This window comes from Misgurnus anguillicaudatus, chromosome 21 (assembly GCF_027580225.2).
Source record: "Misgurnus anguillicaudatus chromosome 21, ASM2758022v2, whole genome shotgun sequence".
NCBI classification, from domain to species: Eukaryota; Metazoa; Chordata; class Actinopteri; order Cypriniformes; family Cobitidae; genus Misgurnus; species Misgurnus anguillicaudatus.
The window spans coordinates 60,917,911-60,928,824 of record NC_073357.2 but is presented as its reverse complement, the minus strand read 5'-3'; the positions used below and the strand labels follow the sequence as shown (position 1 = coordinate 60,928,824).

The 10,914-nt window shown below is 38.9% G+C and overlaps 1 long non-coding RNA gene across 1 annotated transcript; it reads right to left on the bottom strand.

The window, feature by feature from the left end:
* Window positions 1-524: 524 nt before the first annotated feature.
* On the bottom strand, window positions 525-4,617 carry LOC129443240 (uncharacterized). The gene is made up of 4 exons (XR_008644126.2): window positions 4,391-4,617; window positions 3,663-3,824; window positions 3,076-3,192; window positions 525-2,402 (listed from the first exon to the last, which is right to left on the bottom strand). It is a non-coding gene; the product is annotated as an uncharacterized lncRNA (long non-coding RNA).
* Window positions 4,618-10,914: the final 6,297 nt, after the last annotated feature.

The following is a 10,914-nucleotide window of genomic DNA, read 5'->3' as shown; positions in this document are numbered from 1 at the left end:
AGGACAAAAAAGAAGGAAGGAACTTAACATCCCTTCACGTGGGCAGAAACAAAATGCACACCATAACATACGCAGAAAATACATTATGACCATTATTTCAATTATTTAATTCTGACGGAAAATTTAGATTTCAAATTTAAAATGTAAACATTTGACTGACAGAAACCATGTTTAATTAAATGGGTTGATAAATGTGGAAAGCTGTAACAAGTAGCATTCCCTTACTATTTTACATCTGCAATAATTTTATTTTGCCATAATCTGACTATGACTCGCAAGGTTATACAATTTTAAGTTGGCCTTGGAATAAGGTGGACCTGAAGGCCTACATCTAATTTGAAATGAATTAATTTTACAATATAGTACTGGTTAAATGAATTGCATTATGGTTTTTGAGTCATGGGTTGAATAATTTTTAGATAAGCAAAAAAAGTGATGTGGGAAAATACAATAAGAACAAAAAAAGAAATTACAAGCATATAAAATAAAAAAGAACAAAGTTACAAATAAAGTAAGATGATATAACAGTATTGATTAGGTAGAGAAACAGTATTAAATTAATATATAACACTGTTTTCATTCTATAAATTAAATATAATTGATCTTTTTAAAGCTATAAAAGTGATTTTCCTTTTGTCTTGTAGTTTGATTAACATAATGACTCAAACATAAGCATTTCTTATAAGATGAACTGTCCCTTTAACACCGTGAGAATACTTGCAGAGACTGTGATATTACAATATAGTTTTTGCGCATATCTCCTGTCAAGCCCAAAGAAATTATGTGTTTGCGTGATTTTTGAAACGCGCGTGGGCTTTGGAGTTCACTTAGCATCTTTGTCGCTCAAATAGTCTAAAATCGCTTAAATGTTACTGTAAACTGTAAACTTTCTTATTAACAGTATTAGTAACAGTATGTCAGTATGTTCTTATTACAGCATTTCATGCAATATTTTGCAGTTTAACCATATTTACATTTAAGTACTTACAGCCGTAGACTAGTAGACCAATGTGTCTTACAAGCGAGGAGTATGTCCATAATCCGTTTAAGTCCATTCCAACAAAAAATCTTTTAGGTCACTTTGCAGTGTCAGTCTGTGTATATGTTGTTTTAATTGATTGATGCCTTAATATTCAACAATGAAAGTTTTACAGCGCTTTGTGTTGACTTTACATCCCGAAGGCATTCGCTCTACGCATCTTCAACAAGCTTGTATGACGAAGAACACAGAAATGCGGATGACATCAAAGTAGCGCGAGAGCCGTTCGAAAGCAGACTTCCTTATGGCTTCTCGATTCACTCTCGTGACACTTTGATGTCACCTGCGGCTGCCTGTCGGTTTTTGCCTCGCAGCATGAACTCAAATAAATCTAATGTCTGGTATACATGTTGGATGACAGGGAAGGGCGAGTCTATAAACAACACGTGCATACCCCCCTCCCCCCGAAAATGCTTTCTCATCGAATCTACACGATTCATGTAGGTCACCTTTTTTGGCTTCAAAACGGCGAATTTCGCCGAAGGTTGAGGGATTTTCATGCCTGATGTGTATGACGTAGAACACAGAAAACGTCTGGGATCCATGTTGGATGACGGCGAAGCTCGCGCACAAAGACAGCGCGCGCATACAGACAACGCAGGCATACTGAGACAGCACTTGCAACAACACGGGCATACAACACGCGCGTGATTACCCCCCCCCCCCCATTTAAAAAAAAAACTCATCGGATTTACGCGATTCAGACGGGTCATCCCACCAAGGTCAGAAAATACGGAAATCCTTATTTATACGGAAAAATCACATCCCTGCTGTTTGGATCCTAATGAATGAATGGTGCTTGGCTAAATGCTAACACATTCACGCCACACTTTACAACAAATAAAGGCAGGGTGCATGAAAGCCAATGTTGATATTTGAAATCATCTAAACAAACACACCCTTACCCTAATAGAATCTGGACCTTCTTTTGATAAACCCGCCCCACACATACGCAACCCAGGCAACGATGTCATTTAGTAGACATGCTGCTAAATGGCTACAAGTGTGTTTTGATAGTCGGCCTGTCTCCCTTTTCCAAAACGTTTTTTTTTTTAGAAATTGTGCACCCCACCTTTAAGTGCACACATTGAGAAAAGAGAGGTTTGTATTAATTCATCTAAGTTGAGGGAAGAACATGGTAAATATTGAAAAATGATTGTGTTTTCCTTTAAGAAAAATTAAAGAACTACAACAGTTCAAATCAACAACTGTAGTTTTAACCTTTCTCAAACAGACATCCTTTTCTGCATTCTTGATGCTCTCTGTCCTCCTCTGTCCCTTGCCCCAGTAAACCATTTTGGCAGTGCCTTCTCAGCTTCTTGCTGGTTGACCTTGGACATCAGGGCGTTGTTCTTAAGAGCATCTGCAAAACCAAATACATTTTTAAGATAAAGAAATATTAAAAATGGCACATTTGTACTTTTTACAATGACAGTCTTTGGCATACAGTAAGTATTAAAGGATGGATACTCGAACCGAGCCAGCGGGACCCGACGGTACCCGACGGGCCGGGTTCGGATAGATATTTAGAAATTATGTTCGGGTTGGGCTCGGTGCAATAAGGCATTGAACATTTGAAATTTAAAACAGCTTATTATAATATGTAGGCAGCCAATGGGCCTGTTTATAGCGATAGTTCATCTTAAAATGAAACACGCGCATTCACACATCACCTTCTTATTCATCTAATGTTTAATAGCGGGTTGCAAAACAACTTCATAGGTGCATACTGCCACCGACTGTATCGGGTGCACAGAATGAGGGCGTAGGGGCTGCCGTTTCTCTGGGGATAATGTTGTATTAGAGGTAAAAAATGATATAAATACTGTTCGGTTTCTCGCACAAACCGAAGGTTTTGTGTCTTAAGTAGGACACGGATGTGTCGTCACGAGCCGCAGGGTTTTATTTGGATTTGTCTGTGCATGTTTTTTTTCTCTTTCGGTTTTTGTTACCATCCACTTATACAACTGACAGACTGAAACTGTTGGAGTTAAAAATCTACATTTGCGTTCTACTGAAGAAACAAAGTCACCTACCTCTTGGATGGCCTGGGGGTAAGCTGATAAACATAAGTTTCATTTTAAGATGAACTATCGTCATCCATCTTCATGTGTGCGGAAATGTGTTTATGTTGAATAACAGCTACTCAGGATCTGAAAAAAATCCATAAAAATGACAAAATTATATGAGTTAACAGCTACTGTTAAAGTTCACTAACCAAGTCTATACTATACAGTATGTACGCTAAAAAAAAATTCATGTAAAGGTAAGCATAGAAGTCAACAGTCTTTTTATAACGCTGCACCTAATTGCTTCCCTACATCCAAAATGACATTAAAACCTGTAATAGATATCAGTGATCAAACTGAGCAAACAAAATAGTGCTCTTACTAGATGCAGCCAAACGAAAACGTGATTTCCATAGGAGGGGACAGCAGTCAATATTTTACTTGAGTAAAAATACAGTAATTCGTGTTATCTAATATTATCAAACTAATGTGTCACAAAAAGCACTCACATCTGAACAAACATTACTTTTTAGGGCGAATCAGACGCCAATCGTCGATGGATTTTCTTCCTGCTGTGATTCAAGTGAACATTTCTGAAAGCGCGTTAAACTTACTTTGTCAGCTCGCGTGCGTTTATCCGGGTCTGACGCACAGGTCGCGCGAGCATTTTCGTCTTCGAATACATTTCCCGCTTGTTTCAGTAGATTGATAGTTCACTTGCATCCACTCCTTGGCGTGTTTTTAAGTTTCACGTTACGAGCGAGAAGTGCTGCAGCCTGCAGATGTACAGATGATTCAGATCTTTCAGCAAACGGAACAAATCATTCAAACTGATTCAAACCGTTCAATCAATAGCTAGTTTAGAATCGACCCGGTACAAAACAGTAATTCATTTGCAATATTTTGTGAAGAACCGACTCGTTCAAAAGAGTCATTCATTCACAAATCAAATGCTTCGGCAAATTATGAAATAATAATAATAATCTGAAGTTCGCATTTCGTACTGCATTAAAATAAAGTGCGTCGTGCAAAACTGAGGGCATGTCAATAGAAATATCATCGAGTTACGAGTAAAAGTAAAAATACCCACTATAACTGTTATCCTTAAGCGCTTCTTAAGTAAATGTTACGTTAACAGAGTAAATGTAATGTGTTAAAACTCTAACAATTTAAACACAAGGTTGATTTTCGCAACCTCGACCGTACGCATTCAAACGTTATCCCGGCGAGCTTCGCCACTGATTTAGAATAACATCCAAGAATATTTTAATGTTTCACTACTTGAATATACTTTTTATCAACAGTTTAATGTCATATATTGTAATAAAACAGATCTACTCACCACACTTCGAGCTTGCAGCACTCCAGTGAAGACAGCAATGTACCAGCTCTACGTTAACTGGCTCAGGAGAACAATGCGCATGTCCTTTTTTTCTTGGCGCCGTTTTTTTAAACGAATACAACATAGTGATGATGCAGGACAAATCACTTTTTAGCATTAATACTGCATTTTCTGTAGGATACACATATAATTCGAGTTTATTGCAATACACGTACACACACACACACACACACACACACACACAATGTCTACGGTTTAGAATTTGTATGGGCCTGTATCTGCATAAATATACCCCAAAACACAATGTGCATATAGCCCTTACGAAAATTTACCATGGTTTAATTGTGGTAAAAGTGTAAACATGTTGTTTTGGTGTATTGGTTACTAGCAAAACCATGGTTCTACTATGTTTTTTTGGTTTTAACTATAGTAAAACCATGGTTAATTTTCTACATGAAAGTATAATAGCCCATTGAAAAAAGAGACAGCCTAGCTAACGAAAATTAAGCATGTTTTTTTGTGGTACAGTAAAATGTTTTTTGGTATTGATTAGGCCTACTATTGGCAAAACCATGGTTTTACTAGAGTATTTTTTTTGTTTGTTTAAACTGTAGTAAACCATTTAATTTAATTTAATTATTTAATTTTCATAAGGGTATATTTTGGAAAACTGTAGCCCATTGACCCCAAATAAATAAAATCCAGTAGCCATTCACGCAGTGACGGCCGCGTGGTGACTTCTTTATCGAGGGCACATGATGTGTGTGGCATGAATTTAGTGTAGTGTCTTGCAAGTATTTTGTGAGCGCCTCTTTAATTACAAATCCTTTCGATGTGTGTCCAGCAGGCACGATGCATGATGCACATGGCAACAAACACATATTTTGACATGATGAGCAACACACATGACACCCCAAACACAAATTTTTGAATCCTTCACAAGAGAAGTCACCAGCCACCCCTGCACCACACCATAGTTGGTGAAACAAACTGTAAACTTATTTCTGAAATCTGATTGGTTGATTGAAATGTTACCCCCGGGTCAACATAATGTTGCCCTGAGGACATCAACCACTTGGCAAAATCAGGAGAGCCTAGTTGCTCAATGCTCTTCTCATGGACTTAAACTCATGGACTCAGCATGACTCAGCTTGTCTCAATGTTGGCTAAACATTCTAAACACTTTCAGTATTGAAGGTCTGGCCAGAGCATGATAGAGGCCTTTGGTGTATGGTGATAATTCACTTAGTATCTATCAAAACATAAAATCAGTTCTACATATGAACAAATCCTCTCAGTATAGCAAACATTTGAGACAATGTAAATAAAAGATTTTTGTGCCGTTTTGACTGTTTAATTTATTAAAATTACACTCAGACATCCCACCCTACAAAAACTGATTGGGAAGGAAGCTCACCAACAAGCCCCCGCAAAAAAAACATACATTTAAAATAATAAAATCATCAATATAAATTATATATTATTTTGTGTTATGTTGTTTATTAGCCTACTTTAATATGGTTGCTCTTTTAACAGCTATAAAATATATGTACAATTATGAAGGACACCTTAAACTCCTTTGACCCTATATTTATAAAAAACTACACATATTTAAAATAAGATAAAAAGGAACAAATAAAGAAATGTTTTTGTTTTGTTTAAAAGCAGAGGGTTTACACACAGATACACTTTTATGTACTTAAAAAATAAAGTAAATATTGTATTATTTTCCAGTGTTTTTTTTGGACACTCTGTCATTTACTGTACATTGTAAATAAACTACTGTACAGTGGTTTACTGAGCTGAAGAGAGAGGTTGATTGTAAGCCTGCCCACAGTGAAAACTGATTGGTCTAGATATCAGAATACGGTGAATATGGTCTGTCACTTTCTCACTTTTGCTAATTATGTTAGATCGCTTTAGACTTGCAGGAAAATTTTAACCTGAGCCTGAACCTAACTAATTTTTGCAATGTTTTGTCATCATATTACAAATAACATTTTAAATGCACTAATACCCATGCAAGCTTTGGGTAAAAAATGCAAGGCTTCTGTTACATTGATGCAGCCGTCTTTACTTAGAAGTTATCCTGCAGTCCTTTGGGACTTCAGAAACTATTAGGCTACATGTCTTGCTTTTAGCGTCACCATGGTTTGTGAAGTAAGACAGTCTGAAAACATAGGCATAAACCTTTCAGGATCCCTGTTTAAAACAGGGCATGAAATGACAATTACATATGGGGGTCCATGTCGGGAGCTTGTATGGGACTGATTGTGTTTGCCCATTTTGGTCTAATATGATTTGACAGAAAGGGTCCCATAAGTGTTTCCTTATTTAGAATCCATATACTCATGACCTATGTGGGTCCCACTTTGGGCCCATATAAGGAGTCTTTATAGGAATTATTGTGTTTGCCCATGTTGTACCCATATGGTTTGGCCGAAAGGGTCCCAAATGTGTATCCTCATTCAAAACCCATAAACTCATGACCTATGTGGGTCCCACTTCAGACCCATATAAGAAGCCTACATGGGAATAATTGTGTTTGCCCATGTTTTACCCATATGGCTTGGCCCAAAGGGTCCCATATGTGTTTCCTTATTCAAAACACATATACAGGTGACCTATGTGGGTCCCACTTCTAAACCATATAAGAAGCCTATATGGGAATAATTGTGTTTGCCCATGTTGTACCCATATGGTTTGGCCAAAAGGGCCCCATGTGCGTTTTCTTATTCAAAAGACATATACAGGTGACCTATGTGGGTCCCACTTTCGGCCCATATAAGGAGCCTATATGGGAATAATTGTGTTTGCCCATGTTGTACCCATATGGTTTGGCCAAAAGGGCCCCATATGCGTTTCCTTATTCAAAAGACATATACAGGTGACCTATGTGGGTCCCACTTTCAGCCCATATAAGGAGCCTATATGGGAATTATTGTGTTTGCCCATGTTGTACCCATATGGTTTAGCCAAAAGGGCCCCATATGTGTTTCCTTATTCAAAAGACATATACAGGTGACCTATGTGGGTCCCACTTTCGGCCCATATAAGGAGCCTATATGGGAATATTTGTGTTTGCCCATGTTGTACCCATATGGTTTGGCCAAAAGGGCCCCATATGTGTTTCCTTATTCAACAGACATATACAGGTGACCTATGTGGGTCCCACTTTCGGCCCATATAAGGAGCCTATTTGGGAATATTTGTGTTTGTCCATGTTGTAACCATATGGTTTGGCCAAAAGGGCCCCATATGTGTTCCCTTATTCAAAACACAGACATGTGACCTACGTGGGTCCCACTTTCGGCCCATATAAGGAGCCTATATGGGAATAATTGTGTTTGACCATGTTGGACACATATGGTTTGGCCAAAAGGGTCCCATATGTGTTTCCTTATTCAAAACACATATACAGGTGACCTATGTGGGTCCCACTTTGGACCCATATAAGGAACCTATATGGGAATAATTGTGTTTGACCATGTTGGACACATATGGTTTGGCCAAAAGGGTCCCATATGTGTTTCCTTATTCAGAACACATATACAGGTGACCTATGTGGGTCCCACTTTGGACCAATATAAGGAATCTATATGGGGATAATTGTGTTTGCCCATGTTGTACCCATATGGTTTGGTTAAAAGGGTCCCATATGTGTTTCCTTATTCAAAAGACATATACAGGTGACCTATGTGGGTCCCACTTTGCACCCATATAAGGAACCTATATGGGAATAATTGTGTTTGCCCATGTTGAACCCATATGGTTTGGCCAAAAGGGTCCCATATGTGTTTCCTTATTCAAAACACATATACAGGTGACCTATGTGGGTCCCACTTTCAGCCCATATAAGGAGCCTGTATGGGAATAATTGTGTTTGCCCATGTTGTAACCATATGGTTTGGCCAAAAGTGTCCCATATGTGTTTCCTTATTCAAAAGACATATACAGGTGACCCATGTGGGTCCCACTTTCGGCCCATATAAGGAGCCTATATGGGAATATTTGTGTTTGCCCATGATGTACCCATATGGTTTGTCCAATAGGGTCGCATGTGGGTTTCCTTATTCAAAACACATATACAGGTGACCTATGTGGGTCCCACTTTCAGCCCATATAAAGAGCCTATATGGGAATAATTGTGTTTGCCCATGTTGAACCCATATGGTTTGGCCAAAAGGGTCCCATATGTGTTTCCTTATTCAAAACACATATGCAGGTGACCTATGTTGGTCCCACTTTGGGCCCATATAAGGAGCCTATATGGGGATAATTGTGTTTGCCCATGTTGTACCCATATGGTTTGGCCAAAAGGGTCCCATATGTGTTTCCTTATTCAAAACACATATACAGGTGACCTATGTGGGTCCCACTTTGCACCCATATAAGGAACCTATATGGGAATAATTGTGTTTGCCCATGTTGAACCCATATGGTTTGGCCAAAAGGGTCCCATATGTGTTTCCTTATTCAAAACACATATACAGGTGACCTATGTGGGTCCCACTTTCAGCCCATATAAGGAGCCTGTATGGGAATAATTGTGTTTGCCCATGTTGTAACCATATGGTTTGGCCAAAAGTGTCCCATATGTGTTTCCTTATTCAAAAGACATATACAGGTGACCCATGTGGGTCCCACTTTCGGCCCATATAAGGAGCCTATATGGGAATATTTGTGTTTGCCCATGATGTACCCATATGGTTTGTCCAATAGGGTCGCATGTGGGTTTCCTTATTCAAAACACATATACAGGTGACCTATGTGGGTCCCACTTTCAGCCCATATAAAGAGCCTATATAGGAATAATTGTGTTTGCCCATGTTGAACCCATATGGTTTGGCCAAAAGGGTCCCATATGTGTTTCCTTATTCAAAACACATATGCAGGTGACCTATGTTGGTCCCACTTTGGGCCCATATAAGGAGCCTATATGGGGATAATTGTGTTTGCCCATGTTGTACCCATATGGTTTGGCCAAAAGGGTCCCATATGTGTTTCCTTATTCAAAACACATATACAGGTGACCTATGTGGGTCCCACTTTGGGCCCATATAAGGAGCCTATTTGGGAATAATTGTGTTTGCCCATGTTGTACCCATATGGTTCGGCCAAAAGGGTCCCATATGTGTTTCTTTTTCAAATACATATACAGGTGACCTATGTGGGTCCCACTTTGGGCCCATATAAGGAGCCTATATGGGAATAATTGTGTTTGCCCATGTTGTACCCATATGGTTTGGCCAAAAGGGCCCCATATGAGTTTCCTTATTCAAAACACAGACATGTGGCCTACGTGGGTCCCACTTTCGGCCCATATAAGGAGCCTATATGGGAATAATTGTGTTTGCCCATGTTTTACCCATATGGTTTGGGCCAAAAGGGTCCCATATGTGTTTCCTTATTCAAAACACATATATAGGTGACCTATGTGGGTCCCACTTTGGACCCATATAAGGAACCTATATGGGAATAATTGTGTTTGCCCATGTTGGACCCATATGGTTTGGCCAAAAGGGTCCCATTTGTGTTTCCTTATTCAAATCACATATACTCATAACCTATGTGGGTCCCACTTTGGACCCATATAAGGAACCTATATGGGAATTATTGTGTTAGCCCATTTAAGACCCATATTGGTTGCCCAAGAGGGCCCCATATGTGTTTCCTATTATGAGCCCATGCCCTCATATCCCATTAACATCCCAACTAGGACCCATATAGGGAGCCTGTGTTTTTTAACCCATGTGGGGCCTACTACACTAACCCAAGTGAGTCCCATATAAGATGCCCATAATAGGACCATGCCCACTTGGTACCCATGTAGCCCAAGTAAAACCCATGTGGGGCCCACATATACATGTTGGCTGAGATATAGGCCAATGTATTTTGGCTGTCACTACAACAATGCATCTGACAAGCAAATGTTTAGTTTTTCTTTTAATCATTAGACTATACTCATCTTGTTTTACTTTTCAGGCATCTGTAATAAATGTAAATATATTAGTTATTAGAATCTATGATTTAACATAAGCAAAAAATACAAATAAAAGACTGCACAGTCCTCACTGTAGGATTTTAAATGTGGAGCTGCAGAAGCTTGTTCAGTTAAGAGTAAGGAGTGATTTTAATTTTTGGTGTGTAATAAACATTTCTGACACAGAAAGCACCAGGTTACTGTCACTTTAAGACACAAGACAGCTTTAAAACTGCTCTGCTTCAATATAGCCTACTGATAAACATCCAGCTGTTTATGTTCACTTAGACAAGAAAGAAAACTTAAGTTTAGTGATCACGCGTGTGCTGACTGCTCTCTGTGTGCGCGCTTTATGAACCCTCATGCCTGTAAATATTCAAAGCGGTGCAGATGTGCGCGTGCAAGAAAGTATAATGTACCTGTTTCGTCTGCTGTGTTCCGGGCTTTAATGAAACCTGCTTATAGTCTGATGAGGCGATTGTCATTGTTTGCGATGCATGACGAGAAACGGACGTATATACACCTTCTTTAAGTCCAACAT